The 19,638-nt window shown below is 39.6% G+C and overlaps 1 long non-coding RNA gene across 3 annotated transcripts; it reads right to left on the bottom strand.

The window, feature by feature from the left end:
- Positions 1-3,993: 3,993 nt before the first annotated feature.
- On the bottom strand, positions 3,994-17,062 carry LOC107215784. 3 transcript variants are annotated; one of them, XR_001525254.2, is made up of 4 exons: positions 16,634-17,062; positions 15,000-15,069; positions 12,883-13,745; positions 3,994-6,554 (listed from the first exon to the last, which is right to left on the bottom strand). It is a non-coding gene; the product is annotated as an uncharacterized LOC107215784 (long non-coding RNA). The 3 variants fall into 3 exon arrangements; XR_001525253.2 differs by lacking the exon at positions 3,994-6,554 and having other exon boundaries at positions 11,160-13,745; positions 14,976-15,069; XR_001525252.2 differs by lacking the exon at positions 3,994-6,554 and having other exon boundaries at positions 11,162-13,745.
- Positions 17,063-19,638: the final 2,576 nt, after the last annotated feature.

The raw sequence follows: 19,638 nt of genomic DNA, 5'->3' as shown, positions 1-19,638 counted from the left end.
GTATGTTGACTTAGTAAATGATATATCACATAAAGAAAACTAATTTGGTATAGATATTAACTGACACTGATTTGCAACTTGCAAATATTGAGATTTTGATTCTAGTCTTTGAAACTGTAAAAAAAAAAAGTTTCAAGATCTTTTAAATTTGCATAAGGTGTGGAGACAAATTTCCTTCTCAACTTCTTTGCTTATCTCTATCTCCAAATGGATTGTCATTCACCTTTTAGCTTGTGTGTGTTCTACATGGTTCTTTTTCATCTTTTTTATAGGTCTTTGCAGGTATCCAAGCTTAATAAAAGTCATCAGCTTGCAATGGCAAAAAGGAAAACAAGTGTATAGGTTTAGTAATTAGTAGATTGCATCAGAGAGGGAAAGTAGCAACTTATTGCAAAAGCTGGCTGAAAAACAAGACTGTAACTCCCACTTGATATGGTATCAGTGCAACTTGCAACTGGAAAATAACTTCATAAAGGGTTTATTTTATCAGAAAGTGGTGGTTTTTGGCCTTTTTGGTTTTGAGGGTTTGTTTGGTTTGGTTTTGTTTTGGGGTTTTTTTTTCTGGAAGGATAAAAAGACCCCAAGAACTTCTAGGAAAGGCAGGAGACTGTGTTTTGCACACTAGTTTAAATCTTCCTGAGGGATAAAAATAGCCTTCAAGAAAGCACTCTCCTCCACCCTTGGGTGGACCATGAGGAGCACTTCCCACTGCTCACCTCCTGATTATGCTCTAGCATAAAAAGTATTGTTTGGGAAGCAAATGTGGCAAAGGAGAGAGGATGCAAAGTAGTTTCCCGAGGCAGGAGGGGCAATGTGTGAAACAGATGGATGGTTCCTCATCACCAGGAAATTCTAATGCTGTTTTGTGGTCTGGATTTGGCAAAGGATTGTGGTGTGAGGAGCAGATGGAGGCATCCATCCTCTGTTTTTTATCCGTGGCCTGCCACACAGCCAGAAGCTGCTGCTGCCACTCAGCAAAAAAAGACAAGCCTGGATGCTGCTGCCTTCTTCACACTGACCTAAGATGTTCGACATTTGATATGAAAAAAATGCTGGGCTAAAGAGAGTCAAATGGGCTTTCCCCAGTTGGTTTGGGCTGGTTAACCACTTGTTTACATGAGGGCTCTGCAGCTCTGCCTGCTCTGTTTGGATAATACCCATCTGTCAAGCACTCATGACTGATATTTTAGTACAGTTAGAGCTATTTGTCACGATTATCCACCAATTCCTAGGGCAGAATGCAGTGAATCACCTCTTACAAGTAAATATTTCTTTAAGAGGCTTGGGGTGCAAACCTAGACCTGTTTGACACGCTCAGGTTAAGCCTCTGTGCTGGTGAGGTTGATGGATGAGTCCTCAAAGAAGGGCACAGATCCTTGCCCCTCCTTTAGGAACACTGCCTATGTGATTGATAATTGAGTCAGTGTTATGCTAAAGAGTTGCTGTAGCTACAGACCTTGGCTCAGAGAGTTCATCCATCACTGGCCAGGAGCATTTTGCTATCTATCTATGGGTGTTTGAATGCAAAATACTCCTGCTTCATTGCCCTAGTTAATTCTGACTGCAGCCAAGGGCAGGCAGTAACTCATATCGTCAGAAATTGATTTATGCTTGCCTAACAGAGAGTCACAGCTGGGTTAGAGAAGTGCTGGAAAACTTCCTAATGAGAAAGCACCTAAAAAGCAGTGTCAAGAAGACACAGGCAGGATCAGCAGTTAAAGCAGGTGACTGAAATCAACAGAAGAATTCTCCAGCCACTCGTGGCTGAGAAGAAACTTGAAATAAAGCAAAATATGGCCAGGCTCCATCCGTGGCAGTGTTCAAGTCACAGCACATCGTGATCTAGTGGGTGGCACCCCTGTCCATGGCTTGGAGGCTGGAACTGGATGATCTCTGTGGTCCCTTCCAACTCAAGGTGTTCTATGATTCCATGATAGGACCACACATTCTTCATCCTCCTGTCTTGCTGTGAGGGATGATGCCTCAGAGCACAGCTGCCAAACATCAGGTAGCCTTGTCCTACGCCAAAACCACCATGGGCAAGGTGGACACCCTCAAGGATAAGGAAGAAAAAACCCAAACTTATTCTCTGTTCTTTACCTTCCCTGCTGAGGTTGGTGGTCAAAGGCTACATGTTTTCTATGAAATAACCACTGGGCTAAAGGATTTTTTTTTTTTAATTGTTTTTTTGGTCTTTCTGGAGTGTTTATCTGTCCTACTGCCACTCGTTGGCAAGCACCTTGGTTTGACAGGAGCAGGCACTGATGAGATGCTGAAACACATCCACAAATGCCTTCTTAGCTGAGTAAATATTTCTTTTGGACACTGATGCAGTAATGAGATGGGTCCCATCTGTGACACCATCCTTGCCTGTACATGGGCAAGAATGAGTTTAATCCAAGTAATCCAAGCCTTTGGCAGGGACTCAGTCTTTTCAAATTCACACAATGTGTGAAAACAAGGAAACTTACGTGGCAGACCAACCAATCCAGAGTTTTCTGGAAGTCCCCAGGTTCCAGCCCTGAAAAGTTAATTTCCTTTTACCCCTTGAGTCTCTCTTCCATGTTGCAACAGGACCTGTGTGTATATTCCCCCTGTTTTACCCTTTTATTTCTCTGTTCCTTTGCCATGTATCTCAGATATTCCCCAGTTTATTACCAGGAAACCGACAGGTGTTTGACAGATGGCAATTTGCCTGGTATTAATTGCTGGGAAACTCCTCACTCAGAGATCTTATCCCTTCATATTCTGCTCCTTATACTAATTGGCATTCTTGATAGGTGATAAGGGAAGAATAATAATTAGATATAGACTGAGCATTTGGACTGATGCAATCTGCACAGCAAATACCTGAGCAGCAGCAATCACAGCTGCTCTGCACAGAGGTTGGTGCATCACATCCAGAGAGGCAGAGTGCTGGTGAATTACTGTCTTCCAGAGCTTGGATATCCATGAAAGCTATCAGTCTGGAAGGTGTTAATTAGTCCATTCTCCAGCACCTTTGGGAGAGGGAAACCTCCAAAGGCCTTGAAGCAAATTGCTCAGGCTATTCCTGGAGGCAGGTGGGGAGATTTTAGCAGCATGAGACAACAGCTCCCAGCACTTTTCTCTGCAGAGGAGCAGCCCCTGACATGCCCTGGGTGCTGTTTTTGGCTGTCACTCCGCAGGTGCCAGCCCCTGGAACCTGCTCTGGGCTGTGCCTGGCAATCCCCAGGGGTGTTTCCACCAGCAGTGACCAATTTCACAACACCGAGCTCATATCTGCTCTGCTCACACGAGTCACCAGGGGAGAGCCCAGCCAGGCGAGGCAGCAGAAAAGGAACAGATGGGGCTGTTCAGGAAAAGGAATGTTTCCCAACAAGAGACGTCAGAAATATTTATTTTGTGAGCAAAGATTAATATCTTTAATTTGTTATGTGAAAAAAAACAACACCGAAATGGAGAAATATTGTTGTGCTGGGTGTTTCAGACTTGTGTTAAATGTGTGATGCACAAATATCTAGAACTAGGCTGGCCTGACATGAGAAGGTTCCTGAGTGCTGACCATTGGGATTTTAATGAGAATGGAAGTAGCATGTATTTAAAGGTAACAACAGTGTGAAAGTGTGATATCCTCCAGGTCTGCAGGCTGAGGGATCTGCCTCAGGTTTGCTCGTTCACACTTTCAAACCAGCATCCTTTTTGTATATTCACACCCCTATTGTTTTGATTTTTGTGACTCTTTTACTGAGCAGTATTGATGACAGCAGCATCAACCCCCAAAAAAACCCAAGCCAGTTGTGTGGGGGTTTCAATAAAACACCAGGAATTCTCTATCAAGAAATCTGGGACATTCCTCAGCTCATTTAAAAATGGAAATATATGTTATTATACACCTGCTTTGTTCCCATCAAGGCAGCTTACATGGTACAGGCTAGATACCAAATATCTTTTGGTTTATTTACAAACAAACAAGAGAGGAAGCAAACAATGAAAAAAAAAAAAGAAAAAAAAAAGGGTGGAAAAAAGAAAGAAAAAAATATCTGAATGAAATGACCATTTGAAAGAGAATAAAAGGACAAAGTTCTTCTAGCTAATGATCTCCAGAGAAACCAGTTAGGGATGATAACAACCCTTCACCTTCATTCTTTGGCTGTGTTTTTTTTCCCTTCCCTTCTTTGCAGCCTTGAATCTGATGTGAGGAGCTGGTCTGAATTCTGTAGTCATAGGCTCACAGCCAAAACAAGCCAGCAGTATGTTCACAAGATGTTATAATCAGCTGCAACAAGCAACCAATTTTTCTTGCAGCAATTGGACCTAACAGAGGGTGAGGATATGACTTACTTTGTTTCTCCTTATTTGTTTTTAGCATTCTTTTTTTCCTCCTTTGTTTTTTGTCCACAAAAATATATTCCATGCACTGCTAAAATCTGAATATTCACTTTTGTTGGTTTTTTTGTTTTTGTTTTGTTGAGTTTTTTTTGTTTGTCTTTTTAAAAGTTTTTTAGGGTTTGTTTTTTTGTTTGGGTTTGGTTTTTTTTTGCAAAATTTATTTATATATAAGGACAGTTTAGGAAAAAATGCCTATACTTCTTGAGGCCACATGTTACAGAAATGTCTGCTTGGATCTGGCCTGTGCAGAAGTCCTTATGAGATGAGGACTTTTCTACTTGATAAATCCTAACTTTGGGTCATATTTCATATAGCAGCCTCTGGAGGACTCATTCACCCTCAAAGATGATGACAGATGTCACGTGGCTACTACTGAAAAACAAAATAAAATGAAAACAAAACAGAAGTTGGAAGATAATAGTTCATCAGATAATGAAGTTCTACATCTGTGTGTGGTCCTCTGTTATGGAAGTGCCCAAAGTTTGACCTCTGTTGTCTTGAAGGATTTAAAATGGAAACAGGCAGAAGAGAAATTCATAGTGAAGCAGATAGGGAGATATGCAGTTCCTTTCAGGGGAAATAAATCCATTTGTTTAACTTCTTGTGCCATCTCCATTTGGTCTCTGAATTTTTCACCACCTTCTTGAATACCCCCAGAATTCAACCTCGTGCCCTCTGCAGAGACACATCTGAACTGGAGAGGATCCACTGCTATAAATGCAACCCCTCAGTGGTATTGGGAATGCTGCTGCATTTGAAGCTTCTGATCTGAGTGCACTTCCACCTTTTTTTGTGGGCCCCTTAATCCCATCCTTCATAACAGCTCCGTCTTGCCTGCCCCACATGAACCTTCCAGCCCAATGTTTGCGCTTGGCCTTTCTCAATTCCTTCTTTCCATGAAAGAGAAGGCCACAGGAGAAGAAAAACTCATTTTTTCTGCTGCTCAGGACGTGGCCCCCGTGCCAGGATGTGAGTGGTGCTGCTTGCTCTCCCAATAAACTCAAGGAAAGTGATTTTTTTCCCCTTCCTTCTCATTCTTTATTGAATTCACTTGTTTGCATGGACAAGGAAGAGACGTCGATCTCTTCTGTGTGCAACAGTACGAGGACTTGATTTTATTCCAGACCTCAAGCCGCAGAAAAATCTAAACATTAAGAGTGCCCAAGACCTTACAGAGTGAAGATTTATATATAACCCTATATTTACTATTTCAGACACACAGTGCTTCAGAGTTGGTTTCTTCTCCAGCTTGGTTCAGTCTTAGAGTTTTCAAAGAGCCTGGCTCATGGCCTAATGCTAGTCCAGGGGAAATGAGATGATCACAGTGGTAATAATTTGTATGTTGGGCTTTAAGTCAGATGTGGTTTTTCTATTCTCAGTTTATCTGTCCATATGGACTTTCAAAGAGGAGAAAGCAGCGTGGTAACAATTTGCTTGAAAAGGCCTCTGATTTCTTAGTCAGAAGGTTTACGGGGATTGTTCAACTTTCATTTAAATGTAAAAAAAAAAATATAAAATAAATAAAAAAATTGCCAGCCAGTGTAATATTAATCACCCCTGACTGGATGTTGTATTGGTGGTGTAGGCAGCCACATGCTTGCATTGCCAGGTCCAGTTTTCTTTCAATTCTCTTTTGATTGCATAAGTCAGGAGCAGTCCTCACTGCAGCTGTGCTGGCAGCAGCAGGATTTTCAGGGAAATCCTCCATTCTGTGTGACCTGGAGATTATGGCATGGAAATGCTTTTGCCAGCTGAATATCCACACAACCCTCACCCATCCTGTGCCCGGTGTTGAGCCCAGCTCAGAGTGCAGGTGCTGGGGAGGGTGACGAGGGATATGGGATGGGGCTGGGACAGTGCAAGGAGATCCAGATTTATTCCTCCTCCCTCTCAAGTTCTGCAGGGGGGAGTTAATTTGATTTTAAAGGACAGGAAGGGATGGATCTGCATGGCTGTGATTTGCCAGTCCCAATTCTTCGTAGTGACAGTGTGATTCAAGTGCAGTGCCATGTACTTGTGTTGGCTTTTTCAACACAAAAAGTTGCTGTGTTGCCCCACTTTAACCTCTGAATCACAGAATATTCTGAGTTGGGAGCTGAAAGGGGCCCAGAAGGGTCAGCAAGTCCAGTCCTTAAGTGAATGGCTCACACTGTGCTGTGACCAACTCAGGCAATCTGAAAGACCTTGAAAGAGAAACAGGGAGTAATGGATCAGTCACAACACAGTAATTCACTCCTTTACATCACCCCTTCGATTTTCAGCTATGAGAATGCATTGAACTGAAACAACTGACCAAAATTCCTTTTAGTTTCCCTGATCAAGAAATGTAATAAAATGGTAATTCTGATTCATTTTCTTCCCCCCGCAAAATTTACATTGTTCCCATATCTTCTGTGTTCACTTTCCACATCCACTCATGCCAATCAGCTTTAGAGTCACAAGCAGGCATGGAAGATTTTCTGAGGTCTTAGATGCATGCATGAATTTTAACAATATTAAACAAAAGATCCTAATCACACAACAGCTTTCACTTTTTTTTGTGGATAATCATTGCTTCTAGAAGTATTTCACCTTTAGTCTTAGAAACTATTTAATATCTGGAAGTCATTTCCTCATTTTGTAGTTATGTTTCCAGAGGAATTCTTGAGAATCTATTAAAATTAATTATTTTTTTTTTTTCCTTTTAAATTTGGAAACCCCTAATAACAAAACTCAGGAAGCAATTTTAAAATATATGCATTATCCTACTTCTTCTTTCTCACATAGATTTTCTGTGGAACAGAAATTGCTGCTCTGCGAAGATCTCTGCTGACTGCTGTGGTTAGCTGCTACCATATTGATGAGATAAAAATACAGGCACATTCAGGCAGCACAAAAATGGTACTGAAAAAGTTTTCATGCTGCCCTATGTTGTGGTTTCACTGACATCTGAAAAATTCACTGAACAGCTGCACTGGGGTCCTCCTAAATAAGAGGGTTTTTTCCCCCACTTTAGTGAAGCTGAAGGTGCAAACCCAAAAAATCAGATTCCCTTTGAAAGATCACCTGAAATGGCTTTGGGAATCCTTCCCTTTAGCATCAGCTCTGACACAACAAGTTCCAGCAGTGAGAGAAGCTCATTAGGACAGGCAATTAATGCAAAATATTTTTTTGCTTTCCATGCATGAAACAAAATCATGTCCATGGGTTTAGTAGTTTAAAGTACTAAAAATAGTGGTGGCTTTATTTTTGCTTTTTGGTGGATACCATAATGTTCTGATTTAGTCAGGAAAGAACCCATATATTAAATGCAAATGCACAGAATATGAAGGAGAGTGGATCAAATCCATGCTGCTTTTAAAGCTCATTTATGGATGCAGAAAAACATATATGTTTTATGCATATACTTCATAAAAATGTCCTTCCTCCTTTCTTTGGCTTAGTTTTCCATACCTTTGTCTCCAAGTCTTTGAAGTTTTGTCCAGATTAAAGCAAAAGTGAGATTAAACAAACCTTGTGCTAAAAGAACCTTGGATGCTGGATTGTTTCATTAAAAAAATATAATCATTAGGGGGTTCAACTGATCTATTGCAAGACAAACTCATTTGATCTAATTTAGCTGTTCTCTGAGCTTTGTTTTTTCCATCTCTTTCAGTGGAAAAGAAAAAAATAAAAAATTGGAGGAATGTGCAATTTCTTCTGCATATCAGCTGAAAAAGATGATTGCACCTGTCTCTAAGCTTCATGGATAGTTCCTTTTTCTGATTTGAGTCCTAAAGTTTAAAGAAATTGACTACTAGCTCCTTGAATGGCCTGCCTTCCAGAACCTTTAGTTTTCTTGTAAAGGTTATTAAACCTGACAGAACAATATAATATAGAAGAAGTGAGGCTGGTACGAAGAATTTACAAGCAGCAAAGACACTGAACCCAGTCACAACAAAACTTTTCCACCCCCACTCCCTCACATTCTCTGACAAAATCCTATCTAGAAAGCATCTGCCAATATCTTTAACACTATCTCAGATTCAGTTCAGTATTTTGGCTGAATAACTTCAGCCTAGGACTAGATTTTGCACCTTGCACCTAATTTATTTTATGTTTCTCACTGGTGGCGTGTAACTGATCATGTGGGGACGACTCAAAGGAGTATTTCTTCAGTGGATCAAACTGCTTTGATTGAACTACCATTTTCATCCCATTTACTAAGTTCAGTGGAAGCTGTGAAAGGTATTAATTTTGGAGGAACCCTGGGGATTCCAAACCCTTTTAAGGTTTGGCAGGACAGCTGCACCTTTGCACTAGCAGCAGGAGATGGAGGGCAGGACAAGGCTTCATGTGAGAGCAAAACAACTGCTGCCACTTTCTATGAAAGAGTGCAGGTGCTTCAAGGTTGTTTTTCTTTTATCATTAGTGGGTACTGCCTCCTTCATTAAAATATCAAGATTGTTTTAGAATTAAAGAGGAGCTCAGAAAATTTAGCAAATTGCTTTCAGCTGTGGGCTAAACTCAGAACCTGTCCTTTAAACCGAGTAGATCAGGAGTAGATCAGTCTGAATGTTGCTTTGATCCCAAAACGCAGGAAGCTAGGGTGGGAGGAAGTGTTTTGCTCTTGTCCTTCTTGTTTCCTAACCTGCCCAGGACTTGGAAGTACAGAAAAAGGTGTAGTGACAACAGATGCTTTAACAAGTCTGCAAAAGTTACTCCCTCCTTTCAGGAGTTTTCCTGTCCCTCCATCTCTTGACTCTTTATGTACCTGGCAAGTTATTCCATCTCTCCACAGGCCCATTAAGCTTTGTAATACCTGAAATTCATCACACTTGGCCAGCTCATGGAGTTGAGTGGATGAAACAAACTCTACGTGCTGAAATGCGGGGAGAAGAGGCTTCCAGTTTGAGGCTTAGCAATATAAGATCATGAAAAAAGGAAAACACATTTATTGGCAAGGATCAAGTGACTGTGACATAGGAAAGGAATGAAGCACTGTAGCTGTCCAGTTTTGTACTGTTTACCATAATGATAGTCTCTGGACAGACACTTAGTTTTATTGAAAGCTCTGGCATGATTTATCAAGTGACCACAATCTGAATAATGTCTTCTCTTATTGCTGCAATGACATGCAGAATTCACATCTAATGCCTGTGATTTGTTATCATATGGGTGGATCTGGAAGTTTCTAAGGCTTCTCCTATCTCCAATTAATTTCTCCCATTGCAACAACCTCAATCCTCCCAAACACAAACAGTTTTACACATAATTTATTTCAAGCCCTGGAGTTTACAGGCATCTCACTGTGCATGAAGTGAAGCACAAATGTAATCGTGGGGCTGGACCTGGGCCACTGATTCTTTGCCTAAAAAATCCCTGACTCGCTGCAGAGGAGCCCAGAGCTTGACCACTTTGGCCAAAACACAAATATTTTGGCTGGGAATGTGGCTGGATGCCCCCAGCCTCCTCCTGCTCCCCTCTGCACTGCAGCCTGGATTGGGGACTTCCATGTATGATCTGCTAGGAAAGGGTGAGGAGGGGATTAGTGTTGGTGGTATCACTCCTGAATATCTGAAGAGCAAAGCCCAGCCCTCCTGGAAAAGTGGCAGGACTGGGGGAAAGCAAACAATCAGTAAATCTTGGCAGCAGGACCAAGGGAAAAAGCAGTTATATTTTAATAACTTGTTTTGCTTTCTTAATCAAACCCTTGATTTTGGCCAAAAATCTCCAAAACAAACACAAACCCTTAGAAAAAGTCTCACCTAGAAATTAAATTTATCTGGGGGTATGATTGTGGTGCTGCTTCTTAATACAGGGAGGAAACAGCAATGAAACCCCCCATTTTGTTAAAACACTGTGCTCAATATGAAAACTATCTCAGAACTCCATTTAAGCATGATTTCTTTTCTAGGCCTGCTGGTTACTGCTGTTTGCACTCCATTTATTTACCTCATGTCACTAATCAGATAATCACAATATTTCATAAGAACAAGAAAGGAGTCTTAGGCCCCACCTAATCCAGACAGGTGATGTCAGTGGATGTGGTAATCTCAGGCCATCATCCACCATCCATCTGATTATTCAGTTACCTAAACCTACTACTTTGTCAGCTGGGTTTGTGCAACACGTACCAAAACCTACTAGGAAAACAGAATCCATTTCCAGAATGTGGAAAATCTGGGAGGTGGAAGGTGGATGGGCACATTTGCAGGAGGAGGAAGGAGGCAGAGGATGAATGTGGAAGGGTGTTTGTGTTTAGGTTCCAGGAAAGATTTAGAGGTTTCTTTCTATCCTGCAGGCCAGGCAGAGATTTCTGCCAAGGGTGCCACCACTCTGAAAGGCAAGTGGTCACGCTGTTGTCTCATATTCAGCAATGACAACAATCAGCAATTCCAATTAATCCAGTCCTCCTCTTGTTTGTCATTTCTAACAGGTTTACACATCCAGGGAAGTCCACATTGCATCTGCTTAAATTTAGCTTATGGCTCCTCCCCACCCTTTTTTTGTTTTTTTTAGCTAAGGACAGCAATGATGTTATTTTATATGCTTTTATGAGAAAATCTACATGGTAGAGCACAAGTCTGAGGCCAATCCTGAATCCTCCTGCTGTGCAGCTGTTAGGGCATAAGAGTACAACCAAAGAAGTTGACTGCAGAGGAGAAAGCAGTGTGAACACTTCAGCTGAGATTTTTAAGTGAGGTAGAGAAAGTAGCAGGAAAAATTGCAGGAATCAGATTGATGACTGGTTTTAAGCACCAAATTATTTGAAGAATAATTAAAAACAAATTATTATTACTATTGTTATATAATAATAAATAATTTGCATAAATTTACATCACCATAGTAGTGGGCAATGCTTTTCATTGCTGTACAGGAGACTTGAAAATGAGCAATAGGGACTCCTAAATCTTTTCAGGTTTGGGACAGTCCTCCCAAAGGTAATGGAAATAGAAACTGTGCATCAATTAATACTCACAGGGAACAGACCTCTGGTCTTCCTGCACTGCACAGCCCTGAGACATTTGCCAAAAGGCACTGAGGGATTTCCCAATGTGCTCAGCATTACAGCCTGGGAGTTTCATATCCTCGGTCCATTATCAAAGCTTTAGCTCTGGGGTTTGTTTTGTGTGGAAATTCTCAAATGAAGAAAACCTGAACCACTACCCAGCAATAAATCAGGTTAGATTTATACATTTTAGATGACTAATAGACAAAAAAAGAATTTCAGACCAGTCAAAACTGTAGTGATTTCTGTTTTACACTCACTGATAAAGCTGAATCTTCTAGCAAGGGAATATTTCTTAGCACTTCTCTACAGGAAATATGATAAAACCCACAAACATTCCGCCTAATTTCCAGCAGACACAAGAAAGGCTAAGTTTTCCCCAACACTGGAATGATAAGCTGTAAAGAAATTTTTTGGTGCCCCTGAAGGCTGCCAGTGCAAGGATGAGATCATCTCCCCTTCCCACCTCGTGATCTGTGTGCAGGGAATCCTTCCCTCCTCTCCCAGCGTTGCCTGAGGTCCCAGATCTCTCACAGATCCAAGTCTGTGAGTGGGTCAGCCCATCCTGGAACATCTTTAAAGTTGGTAGGATGCTGCTCTTCCTGGAAATCTTGGGAATGTGTCAAACATTTTGTGAGAGCAGGAGGGTGGAAAATGTTTGAGGCCTGTTTGAGAAATCCAACAACAAGGTATCCTCATGGGAGAATCTACTGCTCTGATGCAGGAGGACATCCTTAACACGTGAAATCTAGTAGATATCTGTTTAAATTGAAATTATTTCATTGTCTTGAAACTGGCTTCAGTGCCTTACAAAACACTTACAGTAGATAGGTCTTGTCTCAGCCACAAAAATGCGTGTAGGCCCAGCTAAGACAACAATACATATTTTCAAAGGCTTGTTCACACTTCAAACAGTTCAAACCTGGGCTTTCTGTCAGTCATTACTTCTGCACCTGTACCTTTCAAAGTTGTAAAGCTTGGTAGAAGTAAAAAAAGATTTTAAAAAAAGAAGAAATATGGCAACAGCATCTGGGTTTTATTTGCTCAGACTGTTGTTATTTCTTCACCTTTGGTCAGCATTTTACTCCCCTAAACAGGTGAAATTCACAGAAGAAACTGGATCCATGTCCAGATTATTAATACACATTGTAAACGGTCATTCATTCTTTTTTTAAATAATAAATATTTACATGAAAAGGGAATACTGTCAAAAAAATCCAATGATATATTTATGTTTGATTTTTTTCCCCCAAACCTAAGAAATATTTGTGTATTTTTATGGCATTTCATTCAATCTGCCTTTAAACAAAAAAATACAATGAAAAAGAGGGGGAAGGGGGGGAAGAAGAATACTTCTACTGAACAAGGTGCTACTAAAATAGTAGTAATAACAATAACAACAATAGTAGTAATGCATTCCACAGTTATGATTGTTATGCCTGCATTGTTAAGTCTTGACATTTTCAGAAAGGAGGAGGAATGCAAATGAAATTTCTGGTGGGGCAGAGCATGATTCTGGCACTAAAAGCATCGGGACTAACCTGAAATCTGAAGACAAGTTGTTTAAAAACAAAGGAACTGGAGGCTACAGCTCAGTTGCAGAGTTGTTGACTGAGCATGAAGAGCCCCCAGAGATGGATTCAGAAGGGAGTTGCAAAGAGCACAATTTCTGCTGTTTTCAGAGAGGTGTAGAGCTTTTAAAACAGGGTCCTGGGATCCTGTAAATTTCGGAGAGGCAGCATGTGGCTGGGGCTGGAAGGAACCTCTGGATGTGGCAATCTCAGGCTGTCATCCACAAGCCCATAGTCCCATCAGGGGCCTGTTCAGGTGGGTTTTGAACGATGATCTCCATGGATGGAGGCACCACAGCCTCTCTGGGGAAGCTGTCCCCATGCCCAGCTGGGTGTTCAGGTGTTTTTGCACTTGTGTGAAATTTCCTGTGTTTCAGTTTGTGTCCGCTGCCCGTTGTCCTTGCCTGGACACCACTGAGAAGGATCTGTCTCTGCTTTGCACACTCCCACCACCTCCTTTCACACATGATTACACGTGTAATTTCACATTTCATCCCCTACCAAGACACAAAATCCCTCCTTGCTGCTCCTTCAGCAAAACCCCATCAAAGGAGCAATGTCTGAGTCGTTGCTGAGTACACTCAGTGAAGGAACACTTGCGGGAACAGATGGTTTTTATCATCCTCCTTCTGGCAGGCTTTCACTGTGGGGGTTTTATCTCATGCACATGCTGGAATACCCCTGTGGATTGGTTTGTGTGGGCACAGCCAGCTGCCAATTCAAACAGCATGCTGTGGAAATGCAGAGGTCTTTCTCCTAGGAATGGTGGGGAACGTCCCGTGGCAGTCCGTCTGGCTTCGCTCCACCAAGATGCTTCCACTCACAGAGCTAACCTGAAATTAAAATGTTATGTAATCATATTGTGAGAACAAAGAGGATCCAGGTGCTTTAAAGTGCACTTCTGGCAGAGGATATGGTTATGAAAAAGAGATTTGGTTTTATCCAACCATCTTTTTTATTTTTTTTTCTTTCTTGATTTTTCTCTCCCTTTTTTTTTTTTTATTCACTTTGTTTTTCTTCTTCACAAAAAAGAAAAAAAAGAAAAAAAGAAAAAAGAAAAAAGAAAAAAGAAAAAAGAAAAAAGAAAAAAGAAAAAAGAAAGTTTTTTGCTTGTTTGGTTGGGTTTTTTCTAGTAGGTCTTTCATATAGAAAACCCAATTCTAAGAAAAACTGAGTCTATGGAGAACATAAACAGCTCAGCTCTAACAGGTGACCACTTTATTTTTCCTTCCCAGAGGAAATGGAGGATATTCTTATATCTAAGAACATATTTAATTCCTTAGACTGATCCTCAAGGTCTCCAATACCAGAGGAATTGTTGATTATTCTTGTATTTCATGCAAAGGATTTTTTGGTAGCAGCAAAGCTGATGCCTGGCTCTGTGCACACAGTCACCATGGTTATTTTTGGAAGAGGTCCTGCCTGGTCCCACAGCTCTTCTCTGATCCTTCTTTGGTCTGCATGAGCACATCATGCATGCTGCCTCCCCAAAAAAACCCATACTCTGATTATTTTTACCTCTTTAGTCCTGCAGTACAAGTTTGTAAAATTACAGTTGGAAAAATTCCAGCTTGAGGCCGTAGTTAATGGTTTGCATGGAAGATTGAGTGCAGTGTTAAAGAAGATACTGCATGAACATTCTCACACCATTCCAGGGGTCACAGCTTCCTCTTTCTGCAGTCTCAACCCCAGGTTTCCCATGGAAACCTCAGGCATCAGATTTACCAAAATAAATAGTTTCATAGAGTGGAACAGCACCAAGTCTCTGATTAATCTATGCAAAACAACCAATATCTCTCAAAAACTTCTCCCAACTCAGAATTTCTCCTTTAATTTGCTGTGAATTGTATTTACTTGTGTCATCTTCACATCTTTATATTCCTTTTGCCTTTTGCCTGCCAAGCACAGCAGCGTTAACAACTGTTTTTCTCTTCAGCTTGGATGCCCAAACTCTGCTAAGCCTTGGGCATCACAAAGATACTTTGAGCCTTTTATGAAATAGTCAAAATATCTGTGTTTAAAACATCAGCTCCCAAAATTTCAGCATCACAAACCACTCTTACCCAGAAGGATGCTCACAGAATTACCTTCACACTTCCAGTCAATTTTCAATTGAAAGCCCCAGCTGTGGCCTTGTTCATGTGTACCAATGGCAGTCTGCAGGTCACAAATGTATAAATTAAAATATATATTAAAAATTGGAAGTACTTCAAGCTGTTTCTGTTTTTATATCCACATTATGCAAAACACATCCAACACATGGCATTTGCAGCTCACATCCAAACTGGGCTCACTTTAAAACAAGCACATATTTGTTTAGAACTGACCTGCTTTTAAAACAATTGCACAATTGGGCTTTTTTTTTTTTTCTTTGTTAGTTAATGGGTTTATTAAAAACATATTTACATAGCTTAAACAGAAAAACAAAACAAAACAAAAAAAACAAACAAAAAAACCCCTCAACAAAACAAGAACAACAAAAAACAAAACAAAAAAACAAAACAGAAAAACAAACCCAAGAGATCATTTTATTATCTGAGCTTTTGCAGAAGATATGATGATGAAAATCACATATTTCACAAACAGATTTGGAAAAAGAAAGCCAACAAACCAGTCATGGGATTTTTAATCTCTTCAATAGTGTATTTGCAGTTATACAGAACAAAATGGCATATATTAGAGGAGTAATCACAGCTAAACGAATACTTCTTTGTAAAATCAAGTGTCCCAGCATAATAATTTTATGCTGATTATTAAAATTAGGCTGATTATTAATTTTAGGCTTATTATTAAAAAATAATAGTCATTATTATAGTGCAGCTAGTGGTGAGGATGGTTCTTGGTTCAGGCTTAGGAACATATGTCTTTCAACAAAAAATAACAAATCTGTGGCTTTAACATGTCCCCTTTTTTTTTCCCAATGATGAACAATTTGCATCTTATTAAAAGAAAAACAACAATGTATGATATTTTTTAGAAGCATTAACTTCTGGCTTCTCCAAATACTCAGAGCAGTTAATACATTCCAGAGAAGGATCAATTGGAGCAGAAATAAGTGACTTCTGATTGTTTGCTTTGTCCTAGTGACAATTTTCAGGCATAAGGAATCGCACCAAAGTATTCACTGAAGGGGAAAAAACTTATTTTGGGTTCATTAATTATACAGGGCAAAGGGGACATGAGCTTACTGCTTCTGCACAAGCAAGCAAGAACTTCAGGAGGAATTATTCAGAATGATCTGCAGCAGTGACAGAAATACAGGACAGTTTGTGAAAGGGCTTCAGAGATCAAAGTGTTCTATCAGAGATTGGAACATTCTAGCAAACACTCAAAGTTGAGCAGGACTTTAGTTTTCAAGCAAAAATTTTTACTGCCAAAATAGCAGAATGACTGACATCAGAACAGTTCATGGTATCTACACACTGTATTTAAAATAGCATTAGAAATTGTCTAAAATTGGACATTTAGCTTGTTTTTGTTTTTAAACTTGAGCTTTTTTCCCTCTGTAGGTGACACTTACATAGAACTAGTAGTAGAAAAATAAGAAAAAATACTTGAATCATACATAAAAGCTAGGTATGGGTAAACTACATATTGTTTTTTAAAAAATCTATCAACGTCTTTTCAAATGAGACAGAATATATTTAAGCAGCAACAATCCAGTTATCTGAGAAATTCAAAGTTCTTAATGAAATAGAGAAAGAAAAAGTTTATTCCTTACCTTTAAGAATAAGAAATATTTTGCCCAGGTCATTCTTGTTATTTTTGGTACAACAAAGTTTCTAAGAGCCTCTACAACACCATCACTGGTCCACAGATATTATCAAATCCTGCAATTATGGTCATCAGTGCAAGACCTTAAATTGGCACTGGAAAGGGAGCAGCCAGAAAGTCAGAATTAAACCCAAATGAAGCCCTGGCACTCTTAAGCATTCAGCAAGTGCTATAGTTTTTCACAGGTCTTTCAAATTAGTTGAAGTGATTTTTTTTTTTTACCATGGGTCTTTCCTTCCTGTCTGCCATTGTGCAGTGTCCCCCCCGCCTCACAAATGTCTTTCTCTTTTATTTTGGCTAAGAAAAGCATTTTTGGACCTTAAAATGAAACTATTTTTTTGCCTCTGAGCTGGAAAGGACCTAGCCACCATCTGAAGTCCCCACAGCACTCTGGACTGTGATAGGTAACATTAACACTAATAATTTTGCACAGAAGAGCAAATTCCAGTTTGGGTTTGGTTAATTTTTCCACTGCAAGGTGGTTCATGTATACTTTAAAGGAAATTTTTGGTGGTTTTGTGTTTGAGGAAATAAAGAGAGTTTTGACCAATGTCTGTCTGTGTGTCTGTAGAGAGCAGTGGATGTGGCTGTACAATTTAGTAGAACACTAACTCTGCTTTTACCCTTCTAAACCAAGCCTTCCCAAGCTTTCCTATTATGTTTTTCTTATTAGTTTTATTGTTTTAATAGAAAAATTGAAGGAGGTAATAAAAGTAACTTCCCAGTGATGTTTCATATTTGTTCTACTACTTTAAAATTCAGTTGATGAGGCGCTACTGAAACTTGCCCAGTCACTTGGCTTGGACCTCAGATGCATAAAATTTAATTTTAACTTTTGTGTCTACCACTGAGGTTTTTTTTTTCACAGCCAGGCATACTTTGAGTTTAATATCTTAATAAACAAGATGCATTTCAAATTAGTCTCATAATTTTTTTACAGTGCGGGAGAAACGGAGCGGGGAGGACTCGTTTCAGTTTGATGTAATGTTTTGACTCAACACAAAACATTTTTTGTTGTTTTGCCAAAAAAAAAATCATATTCAGCTGTGAGTCAAGGCAAGCCAGAACCTCCCAACTATTTTATTCTGGCTGTTATACTGAAAAAAATTCATTAATCACTCAGAGGTATGTTGCTATACCACAGGATGAGTGGCCATTTGTTTTTCTGCTCTTTTGGGTACAGTGGGAGAGTGCATTGCTTCTCCATGTAATTATCTCTCTTTTTTTGTTTGTTTATTTTTTGTTTATGTAAGTGGTTTTTTTAATTCATTTACTATCACTGTTATTGATACCTGTCCAAACCAGAGGCATCAGGATCAAAGGACACTGTCAAAAGAGTTTTTCTACATCCTGCCCTTCATTACCTATTCAACCTAAATTAACAAAGGAAATGTTGTTCAAGATATTTGCAGTTGTAGTTCAGGGCTCCTGCTTTTCTGTGCTTGATACTCAAATGTTTAACCCAATTCTCACCCACTCCTGAAAATTTCTGAAATTTTACAGTGTTGCAGAAATCAGACTTAAAAACCTCAACATTTTTTCCAAAATTAATTTTCTGGCCTCAGAGCAGCACTGGTCATTCCCACTGTGGTGAAGTGATTTCAGCTCCATATTTATAGGATTTTATGCCTGTTTTTCACAGGTGCAGCTGATGATACTGAATATTCAGTAGTGAAAGATCACATAGAATGAATCCTGTATCATCTCCATAAAAGATGAAGGCAGAAAACCAAGTAATGAACCCTGATTTTTGGGTTAGAAAACCTGAAAGGGCTGAGTCACATTCTGATTTCTGGTATGACAATGTGAAGTAAAAGATCACACAGCCTTAAAAACAGTATCATGGCATTTGTAGCAGACGAAATTCACAACTCTTTGTGGTGAAGTTAGAATCCAGGGGAAAATTCATAATTCACCATCTCCCCATAGCTTCAAACTGAGTGTTCTACCTCAATTAGAAATGGAAAACAATGTTTTTAATGAGTAACCATGCAAATTGTTTAACTACTGTGACATTGCTAACCTTTACATTCATTAAAATTGCACTCATTTTATTGAAATTTTTTTCCTTTTCTGACCTGATTTCATGCTCTGGAATCTGATGCAAGAATAAGACATCCCAAAAATCAGCAATCAAACAAAACCTGAGGAAGAAGTAAGCTTTTCCATCTGTAAGCCTCAACTAAGAGCTGCTCTGGTATCTCCCCAGTGAGGACAGCCTGGTGTGGACAGTTGAGAGACAATTTCTAAAGACTTTATAATTGTCATAGCTTGCTTTCTTTTTTGACTAATCTAGAGACTGAACATTGTAGTTGATTAAAAATTGAAATGCAAAGCATTAAGAGCTTGATGGAATTAATATTCCCTGCCATTACTGAGTGAAAAAAAGAAACTAAAGAAAACTTAAAAAAAGCCAGAAATTTAGATTTGGTAAAAAAACATCTAAGACAGCACACATTTACCATTCCTTGGGATGATCATACAATTAGCTTTCTGTGGATTTTGGGCTGGGTTTTGTTTTGTTTTGTTTTGGTTTTTTTGTCTGTTTTTGTTTTGTTTGCTTTTGGTTTTTGTTTGTTTGGGGTTTTTATTATTGGTTTGGAGTTTTAGGTTGGTTGATTGGTCTATTGCCATGGGTTTTTGTTAACAACTTTGACTTTCCAGAAAACATCTCCACCTGCATGCTTTGCCCTCCTCTCCATGACTTTTCTGGACAATTATTTCCTTGTACTTTTCCTGATCCTTATGTTTGCATTTATCATTCCCTCCTATCTCCCAAGCTTTAATTTCCTGCAGGATGGTTGCTTTGCTCTCTAATGAAATATTTCTGGAGCCTGATGGTAGCTCTGTCATAGAAGAGAAAACCCTGTGGGACATTTAGGATACAGGGGCAGCTTTTCAGCAGGCTGGATCTGTAGTGACTCTCACTTTAGGGGCCTGCAAACACCAGTT

The sequence above is a fragment of the Parus major genome, chromosome Z (genome assembly GCF_001522545.3).
Source record: "Parus major isolate Abel chromosome Z, Parus_major1.1, whole genome shotgun sequence".
NCBI classification, from domain to species: Eukaryota; Metazoa; Chordata; class Aves; order Passeriformes; family Paridae; genus Parus; species Parus major.
The sequence above is the reverse complement of the archived record's forward strand: the minus strand, read 5'-3'. Positions and strand labels throughout refer to the sequence as shown.